Here is a 14174-nt window from a genome sequence, read left to right on the forward strand (position 1 = left end):
CACACACACACACACACACACACACACGCACACACACACACACACACGTGGTAAACTGCAAAGAAAAGTAGGGGATCCTGAGCACAAAGGCGGAGGTGACCTTCGGTGGGCGGCGACTGCGGGCTGACGTTGCTGCCCTTCCTCGGGGTGTGGCCACTCTGTAAGCACCACACGTTTATGACTTCTGGCCTCTCTTCATTGTGCACTCAAGCATGCCCACGTTTTTTAGTTCACCTGCAGTCTGGCCTCTGCCTGGGATGGTGAGGGTCTGGGCCTGGGGGCAGGCCGCCAGTCTGGTACCTCCTGCTTCCCCGGGGAAGAAGCCACCCAACTTCCACATCGGGACAGAGTGGTCAAAGTCATGAAACCAGCTGTGTTAATGTGAAACCTGAGCTGTAATTTTCCCTTTTCCCCCCTTTGGGTGACACAGTGGCCACAATTTAAATTTCATTTTTAACCAAAACTTGGAAGTGACGGCAAACCGATTAGCGCCCTCTCCTGGGTGAGGCGGGAGCGGAGCTGCCTGGAGGAGCCCTGAACCCTGGCTGGCCTCGGGTTCAGCACCACGGACAGCGCCGCAGCAGCCCGCGGGTCCAGGCAGCCTGGGGAAGGGGAGGCTGGAGCCCCCTTCCCTCCTAGGGTGAGGCGCTGGGGAAGCTGCAGGGCGCCCAGCAGGAGCTCGAGGTGGCCGGAAGCCCTTCCTGCTTTCAGGGGGAAAGGCTGAAGGAGGGTTGGACCTGGGGTGAGTGGGCCAGGGTGGGAAGACGCCCCACCTGCCACCAGCACTGCCCACCAGGACCAGAGGGGGAGACCAAGGCTGCCATCACCCTGGGTTCGTCTCAGGGCGAGGCTGCTGGAGGAGCTGGGCCCTTGGCCCTCAGTCTCTCGGGGAACAGTGGCCTGGGTGCACGAGGTGTGGGTGGTGGGGACTTCTGCAGGTGGAGGACAGCTGTCTAGGGGAGCTGGCCAGGAAGGCAGAGACGGCTTCCCATCGCAGGAACAGCCATCTGTCAAAGCACCTTTCAATGTGATTCACCTTCTCAGTGGTCGGGCCCTGAGAAGTGGTACGTGGTGGAACTTCAATACCACGTCCCACCATTTGCTGAAGCATCCACAGCTCCATTCGCTCGCCGTGCTGGCCTGGTTGGATCTAAGTCCTGCTCCTGCTGGCCTCTCGATTCCAGCTGTGTGCCCAGCATGGCAGGGGGATGCCATCCGTGTCTCTGCTGGTTCCTGGTGATTGGCACAGGGCACCCATCAGGCCACATCTGAGCGTGCCCGTCAGGGATGACCAGCCGTGAGCCCAGTACTTCTGTCAGCATTACAGCGTGACTCAGTGTGTGGCGTGGGACCTGCGGCCTGGCAGCACACGTGGGCATGTTGGTGAAGCGTGTCACACTGGAGCACGGGTGACTCCAGACTCAGGTGTCCCCTTTGTGTCCAAAATCGTTGCCCTGGTTGTTTCTGCTGATCCTGTGTCTTCCCTGCTCCTCTTCCGGCTCGTCCCTGCTGTCCCAGAAGGCCGTGTGGCCCACCTCCTCTGAGCATTCGCAGACTTTGGAGCTGGCCTGGGTCTTCCACAACTGGCGGTGCCACTTGTGGGAGCAGGGCCACACTGCCCCTCCCGTGGTGCCCCTGAGCCCCCTGCTGGGGCCTTGTGGGAGCTGGACACTGTAGCTGCCCCGTCTGCTGTCCCGGCTTCCTGCCCAGCAGGGAGGAATTTCCCTCCCATCTCCACCTTGAGAACCTCCTGGGGAACCTCGGAGTGGCCTTGGGAGATCCTCGCTGGAGTCTGCGCTTCCGTGGAGGGAGGCCTGGGTTCTCCCACCCGCTCCTGGCAGCAGGTGCTTCTCTGCCTGCCTGTCCCCTCCCTCCCTAGGCTGGGGTTTGTCCCCTACTTTCATTTTCTGCTGGATCTAAGAAGGTCACTGGTGGTCACTTTTTTCTCATTTGGGGGATGGAAGTGGCATCCACTGACCCGGAAGTGGCTGTGAGTGTGCCAAACGGACTTGACCTGTCCCCTGTGCCTCTTTGAGGCCTGGGGTGAGGATAGCATGTAGACCAGCAGCCCTGATCCTCCATCTGCCATCTGGGGCTGGTTCCTGAGGACCTCCAGAGGTGCAGACCCCTGGGGAGTGTGGTTACTAGAGGGGCACCACGTGTACACTTGGCGCTCACAAATAGCTGAGGTCCTTGGCCCAGACTGGAGCTTGTCCCAGTGAAGTCACCAGATGGGGACAGCCAGCTCCTCCCTCTCACTGCTCTTGCTGCGCCTCTCCTCCTTTGGCTCCCTGGTGTCAGACCTGCCTTCTCATTGGCTCCCTGGGAGGCCCGCCTTCTCATTGGCACTTGGGAGACCCGCCTTCTCATTGACTCCTGGGAGATCCATCTTCTCATTGGCTCCCTGGGAGACCCGCCTTTCCTTTGGCCCCTGGAAGACCCCCTTCTCATTGGCCTCCTGGGAAACCTGCCTTCTCATTGGCTCCTTTAGGAAACCCACCTCCTCCCATGGGGAGGAGGCTGAGAGGGCCCTCCAGGCACATGCAGGGTCGGGACCAGAGCTGGGATGTGGAGGCGCCCTCTGGCCCTGGAGCTGGTGCCCTTGGCGTGAGGGCTCTTGGGCATTAGGAGAAGTCAGCGGTTGGAGTCAGGCGGGTTACTGTGCCTACGAGGTTAATATTAAAAGTGCCGCATGTTGGTCGTCCTCTGGGGTGGAGAGGGAAGCACCAGGCAGAGGCTCAGGCTGGGGCTTTTTCCTGGACCCGTGGCGTTTGTCTTTGCTAGCGTCCCCTGGCTGTGCTCCGCGCTGGGCTGTCCTGGGTGCATGCCACACCGTCAGGGGCCTCCGGTTTGGATTTGAAGAGGTTAGAATGAGGTCTTTGCTGGTGTGACCTGCCTTGCTGCGCACAGCGCCTTCCCATCTGTTTTCTCCTTTCTCTGGAGCAGGGCTTTCTGCTGGGGATATGGACAGTGACAAGGACAATGGCATGGGCAACTGGATTGCACCACCTTGGGGTGCTCAGACCCTCTAGCAAAGACTCCTCAGCCGCTGTGCTGAAACTGTTGTCACTGGAGCAGTGGGCATCTGTGAGCGTCGGTGCACCCTCGGCACCCTGTGCGTCCCATCCCGAGGTTCAGCTCAGCGGCACATGACTCCTGTCCCCCCTGCCGGGTCCCGCATGACAGGGTCTCTCCTGTGGCAGATGCCAGGAGGGCAGTCTCACAGCTGGCAGGGCATCCTCGAGGAGGAGCTGAGGCCTCCATTCTGTTGGGACCTGGGCTCCCCTGATCCCCAGAGGGTGCAGCTTCCTCATCTGCAGAATGAAGACGGCGGAGCCAGCTCCCAGGGTTGAGAGGGAACCGTGGAGAGCGGGAGCGGGAGCTCTGCAAGCTGCAGAGGCTGCTGGGCCGCTCGGATGCCTTCCTGGCTTCATCCTCCGTGTCGTGGTGCTTGGAAGGACCACCCTTGATGTGCACGGAGAAGCTGGGGCTCTCAAGGACCAAATGCACCAAGAGCACCAGGGCTGGGTCCTCTGGCTGCATCCCAGTAAGGGCTGTCCCCTCCCTGCCCTCCCACACTTTCTATGAGGAACCTGAGGGTGTTTGGCATCCACACATGTGTCCATCCAACTCCAAGTGTCCCCTGACCCCTGTGAGGGACACTGTGGCACACTGACCCAGTTTGTATTTGTCAGGGTTCTCTAGAGACCAGCCAGTAGGGTGCGAGTGCGTGTTTATTCTAAGGAGTCGGCTCAGGTGACTGTAGGTTTGACCACTCCCTGGACCTGCAGTCAGTATGCTGGAGAGCCTGGGGAGGCCCTGGTGTGACCTCCAGTCCCCGAGGAGCCTGGAGACCCAAGAAGGGCCAGTTCATTTGGGTCAAAGGCAGGAGATCTGTGTCCCAGCCCAGCCGCCAGTCAACAGGAGCCCCGCTGCTCCGCCTTTTGCTCTCTTCAGGCCCCCAACTGGCTGGACGAGGCTGGCCCGTGTGGGAGGGCCCAGCCTTACCCAGAAGCACCGGCACAGACACATCCAGGCACCGCTTGACCAGGGGTCAGGGCCCCCAAATAACCATCTCAAAGTTTATAGGACCATGCGTGGTGGTGGTGGTGGGTTAATACAGGCGTGACAGGGAGGGGTGAAGAGGGGCTTGGGCAGGAGTGGGGTGGGCTTGGGCAGCAGTGGGGTGGCCTTGGCCTTGACGGGTGTGTGGGGGGTGTGCCTGGTGCCATCACCATCTGGGACTTCCTCTGCTTAAGGCAGTGAGAGGAAAGAAGGACCCTGGGCCTGATGTTGTCTTTTAAGGCCAGCCTCTGCCCCAAGCTGGGTGGCTGGGGAGGGTAGGGGGTCTGCAGGGCCAGCACAACAGGAAATGACCACACAGCAGAGAGCAGATGTGGGAAGGGCCCTGGGTTGGGGGAGGGCTTGGCGTCTAGGAGCTTTCTTTTTTTTCCGGGGCATGTTTACTGAGCACCTCCTGTGTGCAGGCCTTGTGCTGGGCATGGACTCCACATGTTGCAGTCGGTTTTGGAGGAGGGAGGGTGGCAGGTGTAGAGAAGCCTGTGATGCCCAGGGCCCATGGAAGAGGCTTCAGGACGCTCGTCACCCCTCAGCATCCCCAGGAGGTGCCCTGGCCCTGTGTGTGCCCCTTCCCTTTGCTCCCGTAGGCCGCACCCCTGCACCTCCCTGAGCACCTGCCCCTTTCCTCCTCTGGTCTTTACTGTCCTCTCTCCCAGCGTCTCTGTCTCCTGCCACCAGCTCCCTTTTCAGTTCTCAGCTGTTCCCTGGGGACTTTCTGGTCTCCCTTCCGTTTGGGTAGCACAATTTCCCCGCATGGCTGCTTCCCCTGAGCCCGTCACATCCTGAGCCCTGGAGCCACTTCCCTGGGTGTCTCCCGTCACAGGCTTCTCCTCCCCAGAAGAGCCAAAGTGACTGGCCTCTGGGTCAGTGCCAGGGCAGTGGGTGCCAAGAATGACACCTCCTCTCAGGGCTGGGGACCTGGTGGGGAGGTCTTGTTCGCCTGGGCCACCAGCACGCCTGGGCCCTCTGGAAGGCCTGTGCACCTCTTCCTGAAGCAGGAGCAGGTGGTCAGCTTGGGAGGATGTTGAGGGGCCCTCAAGGACACAAGGAGGACTCCTGGACACAGATCCAGGTCCTGGAGCAGGAGAAGGCTGCAGGACTTCCAGAATCCCCCATCCCCAGGAAGGAGGTCCGCCTGGGAGAGGGACAGCCAAGAGCCAGCAGGGGCTGCGGGGCTACGTCATAGCAGCTGGGTTGGAAGATAAGGTGGAGGTGGGGAAGGTGCTCAGTGGAGGGGCCCAGAGGAGAAAGTGGAGAAAATGGGAAGGTCTCCGTCTGTAAGGTTCAGGTCAAATGAGAACTGACGAGGAACAGTATCTAAGAAATGCCCAGTGTCCCCAGAACTTGAAGGACCCACATTTCCTGATCAAGAAAGTTGGCACTCAAGTGCATTACCGCGAGACTCCAGAACACAGGGTCCCTGAAGAGCCTCGCGCTTTGGGAAAAGGGATGCCCTGGACTGTGAGGGGCCTGGAGAGCAGGAGCTGCCTCTGTAGCCCCCCAGCCACCACCCAGGTGACGATCCGGGATCCTGCTGTGGACAGGCGAGCCCAGCACATGAGACGATTTGTTGCCTTTCTCACAAGGTGCTGGCCAGGTGCTCCACCAAAATCCAGTGGACCCTGAAAGACAGGGGCTCCAAATCCCGGAGAGGGGCCGTAGCCTGGGGAGCAGCCTGCGTACGTTGGCCTGGGGGCACGGGAGCAGCAGGTTCCAGCATTCTCTCAGGGGGTGTAGGAAGAATTAGCAGGAGGAACCCCCCAGCCAGGCCAGGAAACTTGAGGCCAGAGAGTAGCTGTGTGGGAAGGGAAGCGGCTGTTGGTTCGTGTGTGCACACTTTAAACACAAATCAAACGTGGTTTTGTCTGTGGCTGCAAGGAGCTGTCGTGCTGGCCCTTTAAACAGCTGTGGGAACTTGGCTTTGTCCTTTTCTAAGGTTATGCATGGAAAGAATCAGGAAAATCCTTTTTCCAAAAGAGCTGGTCCTTGTGGAGTCCGCGCTTTGGTGCCTGCCCCTGCTGGCCGCTGTTGTGCCTTGGGCTCCCAGTTTGGAAACCGTCCCTCCGGCTGCAGGAAGGCTGTGGGAGGTGGACCTTGCCCGGAGGCAGCAGTGTGGAGGGACCTGAGGAATTCGGACTTGGTGGGGCTGGCGCAGAGGTAGCGGTGGCTGAGGGACCACATGGCTGGCAGCCACTTGGTACAGCTCCTGCCACCAGAAGACGGGCTGAAGCACACTGGGGGTGACAGCCAGCTCTTCTCCCTGAGCTGGTGTGAGTGGCCGGCTCTTGATTATCCCCAGTCCACTGGGAGCTTGTGGGAGGCGTCCCTCTGAGAACCCTTTCCCAGCTCCCGTGACCGTGGGCAGGGAGGTCAGAGGCTGAGGAGGTCCACCTCTAGACAGAACCAGCCCTTGGCTCTTTCTAATCTCCTGTTTCCAAAGTGGATTCCTAAAATGGAAGGCAGGGTCTTGGGCAGCCTGGCAGGCGGTCCTGGGGGACCTTCCAGTGGCCTCGAGGTCAAGCTCACATTGGTCCTGGGTCCTCTCTGGGCAGCGTGTGGTCCTGTGACATCTCCACCCGCCCACTCTCCTGGGCATGGCCAGTCTTCCTGCGGTTTGATAAGTCCCAGCATTTCTGTCATTAAACGATACCGTCACGAGGGCTACGTTGCCACCTGCACTGAGTAAATTAAATATTGACCATTTCATCGACGGTTAGATTTAATTTGGAGCCATCTTGCTGGGGCGTAATGGGCAGGAGATGATTTGCTGTTTAATCCTGGCTGTCATCCTGTTAAGTGTTGAGTAATGAGGAAAAGATACACTTGTCAGGGCAAGAGTGTCCTGGCGCCCAACCCTGGGCCAGGCCTCCGCCCCATAAATTGGGTGCCCAAGGCCTTGGGGCCAGTTTCCCAGCAGCCCTCCCTGCTGTTCTAGCAGCGTCTCCCAGGCAAATCTACCCCCTCCCCGGGACCCCGGCTTGGTTTCCCTGGGTGGGGCTGCCTGTGGGTCCTTGCCTGTGGGACCATCCACGGGACACACTGGAGCAGCCGCGTCCTGCTCCCTCTCCTGTGTCATGAGCTGGGGTGCTGGGGCCCTTGCTGGTGGGCTGAGGATCGGATGCCCTGGCGTCTCTTGCTGCACCCAGAACACGTGGCACAGGCATCATAAGTAAGTGCCTCGTTTACCCTGCAGGCCTGCACTTGGTGCCAGGTGGGAGAGGACACCTGGATTAAGTGGCGGTTTTCTGAGGAGGATGTCTTCCCAGGGAACCTGTGGACCTGGTCTCTCAGGATGGCTGAAGCAGAGGTGGCTAAAGGGGAGGAGATGGCAGGTCTGCGGCAGCGCCTGGCACAGAAGCACCCGCCCGCGGCTCAGCTTGCTGGTGGAGGCGGCGGCCTGTGCTCCGGGAACGTGCCGGGCAGCAGCCGTGGCCCTCCTGCCTGATTCTCATCAGGTGGCTGTTGCGAGACCCAGGTGGCCTTCCTGCCCTGGAAGTGGCGCTGGGCACCAGCACAGGAGAGATGAGACTGGGATCCCTCCCTGAGCGGAGAGCCCCGGTACACAGAGGGCGCAGGAAAGGCCGGAGCCCCAGAGAGGGGGAGCCACCCTCCATTCCCCAGGGTGGGAGTTCACAGGCCTGCGCTCGAAAACTTACTGGCCGAGGGGGTTCAGACAGACAGACCCTGCGACTGCTTGAAGCGTAGAAGAAAAGGCCCTCCGCAGCACGGCCTTCAGTACCCCCACAGCTGCATGGCTGTCCTCCCTGTGAAGGGGTCCAGAGCCGAGGAAGCACCGCAGGGCACCTTTACAGAGCCAGGGCAGCTCCTGAAGAGCCGGTGGGTGGTGGCTAGGAATGGGCCCAGAGCCTCAGACAGACATCCTGCCCTGTCAGTCATCAGTACACACAAGGAGGGTCTCAGTGGCTCTGGTGTTCGTGGGCACTCTGGGCCTCGGTGGGAGGACCCGGCTGGTCAGGGCTGGGGACAGGCCTTGGCTCCTGGTTCCCAGCCCCTTGCTCCCTGGGAGGAGGAGGTCATGGGGAGCATGCTCAGCCTTCCTGGGGGCTGAGCTTTGCCTCTCACTCTGACTGTCCCTAGTGTCCCTGGAAACCTACCAGGCACCACATTCAGGACATTGGGGACCGCCAAGGCCTTTGAACCTGGGGTGTTTAGAGGGGTTCGTGCTCACAGGCTCGTCAGAGCAAAGCACCTTGGAATCCCTGACTCAGAACACCCCCAGGGACCTTGGAGTCCGGGGACAGGGTATTTTATTGGGCGCTTGCTGCATACTGGGCTCAAGGTTTGCATCTGCAGGTGTCCCAGCTGCCTGGGAGGAGCTTCAGCCCCAGGCCTGGGGCACTCGCGTTTCCTCCGCTGGTGTGGTGTCGGGTGAGCCCCTGGGCAGGACGCCTGGGCCTGTGCCAGTGCCACTCTTGGTATCAAGGAAGAGTCCAAGGTGAAAGCCACAGATGCAGACACCATGCCTGGTACACAGCAGGAGCTCAGTAAAGTGCTCTCAGTCCCTGGACCCCAGGGTGAGCCTTCTCTCTCCCTGGAAGCTGTTGGCACACCCTGTCCCTTTGGCTTATAAAGAGGGTTTGGAGGGTGGCCCAGTGGTCAGGGTGCCAGCCAGCTGCCAGGGATCCCAAGGGGACGGTGGGGTGAGGCCACCTTGGAGCTGGCTGCGTCCCAGAAGGAACTGCAGGTCCCGCATGCTGCCCTCTCCAGGCCAGCTCAGCCCAGTCCTGCTCGAGACGGGAACAGTGACTGGCACTTGTCCCCCAGAGCCCCAGTTTGCTCTGTCCTGGGGACAGTCACATTGGTGCAGTCGACCCCACAACACCTCTGTGTCCCTCAACCCTGGACTGTGAACTGCTGGGAATGGGCACAGGGACAGCTCTACTTTGGGGGACAGATGGAGGGATGTCTCACCAGGGATGGTGCAGAGACTGTGCTCCCCTGGGTCAGGCATAGAAACCCGGTATGCTGGGGTCTTGTCCCAAGGCACCAGGTGGAGGGACGCAGGAGCACGGGCCACAGGCAGGAGGACTGGGTGTGCTGGGGGACAAGGAGGGGAGGCTGGGGGCGGCTGGATGGGCAGGTCTTGCCTCTGGCCGTGGTATGCTCTTGACTTTGGCTGATTTGAGGCTGAGCGAACTTGTGTCCCCGAGCACTGAGACCCCCTTCCACTGAGTCAACACACAAGGGTCAGCCACTCCCTCCAGCCCACCCTGTCATACGATGGGGATGCAGGTCTGGCCAGGGCAGAGGGGTGCTGGGTTGAGCCAGGCCCTGCCCCCACCTCCTAGGTGTTCTCCTAAGACTGCTGTGGCTCCCAGTGGCTCAGGCAGTGCTGCCCGCCATGTGGCTCTCCAGTTGCTCGGTCTCAGCTCAGAGGCCAGGCTGGGAGCTGCAGGTGCCTGGCTTTGGCTCTGAGCCCTGGGGGTGTATCCTGAGCCTCGTGTCCAGGTGCCCCGGTGGGCAGCTGCTCTGAGGACAGTGGCATGGGCATGGGTTGTACAGTCAGGCTTCCTGGGTTGGGCCCATGTCCCCTCTCCCCCCGGGCTTCCCGTGTGTGCAGTGGATGACAGTGGCACCTCCTTAGAGCTAGCCAGCAGTGCCCATCAGGAGCCCGGATCCCGCCCCATGGGAGCTCAGCCAGCATCCTGGGGTCCTGGGTCTGCTCAGCACCCCGGGCTGTGTTGCAGGGTGCTGAAGCCAAGGGTGCCCAGGGCCCTGTGACAGCTCAGGAAGTTGTCAGGGCCCATCTGCTGCCCTTCATGGGGTGCCCAGTGGCTCTGTCCAGGGCCTGGAACATACGCAGGGATTAAAGTTGTTCCAGCCCCAGATTTTCTGCCTCTTCCTGAGTCCGGTAAGGCAGGGTCGCACAGTGCATGTCCCAAGCTGGCAGCCAGCCCCCCTGGTCCCCACTCCCCACCCTGCCCCAGGCCTCCACCAGTGGGGACCTCAGCCTCCGTCAGGGATGGTGATTCCCAGGTCTTCCTCCCGCCTCCTTCACCTGCGGTTGTGGGAGCAGTTTAGGTAAAGCCAGAACTGGGGAGGCCACGCTGGGCTCCTTTTGGAAGTTCAGGAATGAGTCACAGGGACCGCCCGATCCTCCCCCAGGAAGGCCCCACTGGCCACAGCCACTGCCGAGAGTCCAGTGCTTTGTGATTCACAGGGAGGCCAGGTGACAGCCTGGGACCTCTGGTCTCTGGAACTTCCCTGGGCATATCACCAACTGTGACTGGGTCACCCAGCTTGACCCTCCACTGTCTCAAGTGTGGACGAGAATGGTATCTGTAAGTCGGGACCGGTGGCCTACAGCACACGAGGCTGGATCGTCCCGTTGGTCACCAAGCCCTCTACTCATGCAGGAAATGTGTGCTGAGCATTGAAAATTTGGATCAAGTTGCCATGTTTAGAAGTTGGCATGTTAGTACAAATTAAAGCGAAATCCCATGAAATGACCACGGGCTCACATCCCCGCAGCCTCCTGAGCCCCCGCAGGCCCGTCCATGCTCTGCTGCATTCACCTGCCCCTGGCCACGAAGAGCGCGGCCTGGTCCCGAGTCTCGTCCGTCTGTCCTCAGCTGTGCTGGGACCTGGGCTGCCCGTCAGCTAGGCCCTGCCTCCTCGGCATTCTGCCCCTCCTCTCCTGGGCAGGGAAACCGAGGCACCTCCGAGGGCCCCTCCCTGTGCCTGTTGCCCGCGCACAAAGCCCCAGGAGCAGCTTGTTTCCGCGCTCCCTGTCCCCTCGCTCCCCTCCTCTGGCTCTCGGCAGCGCCTCGGCCGCCTCCCTCCAGTCTCCCAGGGCCTTGCCTCTTCCTTCGATGTCCTCATAACATCAGACTCGCACACCTGAAATTAACACGCCCTCCTGGGGCCGTGGGCCGGCCCGGGGCCCTGCGAGGTGGCGCCCTGCGGGGCAGCCAGGGGTGAGAGGTGCTGACTCTGCTGACGGGGACTGTGGGGGCCGGGTGCGGGCCCAGGGAGGGGAGGGCCGGGTTTCGTGCTGGAGTGTGGAGCTGCTCCTTTGGCCAGAGGAGCGGGGTCGCGCCCTGTGGCCTGGAGGAGGCAGCTGTGGTTGCCTGGTGATGGAGCCGCACGGGGTTCCCCAGGACGTTCCTCTGAGGATTGGCCCAGGCAGCGGGTTCGCCCCTGGTGGCGCCTACTCCGTGGGCTGGTGCCCCACAGGCACCGTGTGTGCCCAGGTCCCCGAGGTCGTCCATCTTTCTCAGCCCTCAGGGGGCTCGCGCACATCAGAGAAGCGAGGACACTCTGCAAAGCCCGAGGTGCTAGTGAGGCCAGAGTGCGTTTTAGGTACCTGAGGGCCAGTAAGGAGTCCAGCGCCCTGTCGGTGCCCCCCAGAGACCCTAGTCCTAGTCCCGGTTCCAGCCCCGGGCCCCTCCTGGAGATGGCGCCTTATCCCCAGGCCCTGGTTGACACAAGCAGGAATGTCAACTCCATTCCAGCTCAGCCGCCTCGCAGGGCTGCCCAGGGCGGGCGTCCTCCCCGGGGCCCCTCCAGCCGCCCCCGTGGGGCCTGCCTTTCCTGGTGGTAGGAGCTGTCGCTCTGGCCTATTTTAATATATATTTTTTCCTGAGATGTAATTTACATACATTGAAATTCACAGATCTTAATTGTACCGTTGATGAGTTTGACAGTTATGTACACCCAAGTAACTTACACCCCGATCAAGACAGAACATTCCTGTCACCTCTGAAAACCCACACATGCACCCCCATCAGTCCTTTAAAGAAGTGAAAAGAGTCAGTGAGGTTAGTCTTGATATTTGGTGTGACCCCACCTGTCCACAGAATCATCATTTCAACGTGTAATTAGCGTGTTAAAAGATCAATGAGATACTGTCTTTCATTCATGTGCGTCTTGCGCTTGGGGTGGGCCTCACTTCCTTTAGCCACTTTCCAGGCTCACCGGCCAGGTGACAGGAGGTGCCCCAGCTGGATGTCACGCATATCGGAAGCTCCAAGGAAAGGACTTGGGGATCCCAGGCCAGGGGCTTCCAGTGCATGGGCCGCAGGCCAGGAGGGCATGTGTGGCAGGCTGGGGACAGTGGGGCCTCCACAGTGATCTGCTGTCAGGACAGGCTGGCTGCTGGCAGCTCCCCAGTTCTGTTCCTGGCACAGTGTGGCCCTCAGGGCTGCACGGGGTCAGGGGCAGAGCGGAGCCATAGCCCTGTTTCATGGCTCTTAGGGGGGTGCTGCCTCTTCACCCCAGGAATGGAGACTGCGTCGGTTCTTGGGACTCTGCAGAGGTGCCCCCACCCTGCTCACCCCACCCGGAGTGTTCCCCCTCTTCTGGTACAGTTACCTCAAAGTCTAAAGCTCATCATCAACATTTCCAGCCAGAAGTGTGGTCCTACCAAGAACGCCCCCCCTGGAGGGGACAGTGTTTTGTGAGCCAGGGCAGCAGCCCGGGCTCTGGGCACACATGGGGCTGAGCATGGTAATGGGCTTGGCCAGAGTCCAGCTCCGAGCTGACAGCCCGAAGCCTGGGCATCCTTCCCCAGGGGCAGAGATGGGCAGGGCCACCCCATCTGGGCTGCAACCTTGCTTTCCCGTCTCACTAATTCTTCTCCACCACGTGAAGCTGGCATCCGTGTGCCCATTTCTTAGCCGAGGAGACCGAGGCTAGGAAGGTTCAATGACTTCATCAGAGTCACAGCCACTGAAGGCCAGGCTGCCCTTTGTAATAACTGGCACTTCCTTGTGGCCTTCCTAGTCAGGAAAAACAGTGAGGACATGATTTGCCCCAACCAGCGTGGCCAGTCTTGCAGGTTCCGGCGAGGCTGATGGGGAATTAGGAAAATAAAGACTCACACACGTGGATTTTGCAGATGAAGCTGGGGTCAGGTGGAGTGCTGCTCTTAAGCCAGCAAGCTTTATTTACATGTGTCTCGTTAGCAGGTTAGACTGTGCGAGACTCAGAAGGTTACAGGGCTAGAGGCATCTATGCATCTCCCGCAGTTGCGATGTGCAATGTCAGGAGCTTTGTGTGGCGCTCAAGGGGGCCCATGGGTTAAAGGTCCGTTAGGCAGACAGGCCGGGGAGTGGTGGAGCTGGTGAAACGCTGTGGTTGTCTGACAGGAGAGTTCCTCTATTCCCAGGAGCTGTGAGCCTGAGATCAAGGTCGAGGCTGATAAGACTCTTGCACGGAGCCTCCTCATGCAGGGCATTGCCACAGCAGCTAGGCATCCTGCACCCTCGCACAAGAACAGTCCCAGGCACCAGGTGCGCCACGGCCATGAGGTCATCAGAGACCCCAATCTCAGGCACTGCTCTCCCATTTTCTGTCACAGCTCTCCACAGTGATTGTCCCTGGGTTTCCCATGGGGAGAGCCCAGGGTCAGGGAGTGACCTATTCGGGTTGGGTCACATGCCTATGGCTCCTGTCACTTCCTTGTGACCTTGATGGTCAGGGCACTGGTTACTTGGGTGCAGACTGGAGAGCCTCTGGGAGCATGTTGGGGCCTGGGAGGACGCTGGATGGATGGTTCCCCACGGCACAGGTGGGTGTGGACGCTGCGTGGTGTGGGTTTAGCCAAGCATCAAGATTTCTGAGGCCCTGGAGCTGTCCCTGTGCCGAGCAGAGCTGTCTCCTCACCCTTGGTCCCGAGGCCCCCAGCCTCCCCCTGGGCTCCAGGAGCCTGCGCTTGGAGCTCAGGTGTCGGAGCTGAGGGCTGGGGTCTTGATGCCCGAGTCCTGGCCACTCCCAGAAGTTCCCAGTGCTCTGGCCACGTAAGGCTTCCTGAGCCACCATCCCAGCACCTCTAGGCCACCCCTGTGCCCAAGAGACTCCTGACCCTGCCTGGGCTGCTCGCGGAAGGCCCTCCTGCTGGGTGGGGAAGTGTCCAGGGAATCTTCTGGTGTAGCTTGAGGTTTGGGAAGAGAGCCTGGGTCAGTGCAGGCTGGTGAGCTTCAGCAAGCTGTGCCTTGGACCTGGTGGCCCAGAGGAAGGGCCAGCGTCTACCCTGAGATGCAGGTTCCTCTCAGGCTGAGTGCGCGGCTGACAGACAAACGTCTGCACCCAAGTTGCCAGCGCCCAGACAAACAGAGCCTTCCAGCAACCTG

The 14174-nt window shown here is 60.6% G+C and overlaps 1 protein-coding gene across 1 annotated transcript in view; it reads left to right on the forward strand.

The window, feature by feature from the left end:
* Positions 1–14174, forward strand: part of Phf21b (PHD finger protein 21B) — a 68554-nt gene that overhangs the window by 28509 nt on the left and 25871 nt on the right. The window lies entirely within an intron of this gene.

The sequence above is a fragment of the Marmota marmota genome, unplaced genomic scaffold, assembly GCF_001458135.2.
Source record: "Marmota marmota marmota unplaced genomic scaffold, marMar, whole genome shotgun sequence".
NCBI lineage: Eukaryota > Metazoa > Chordata > Mammalia > Rodentia > Sciuridae > Marmota > Marmota marmota.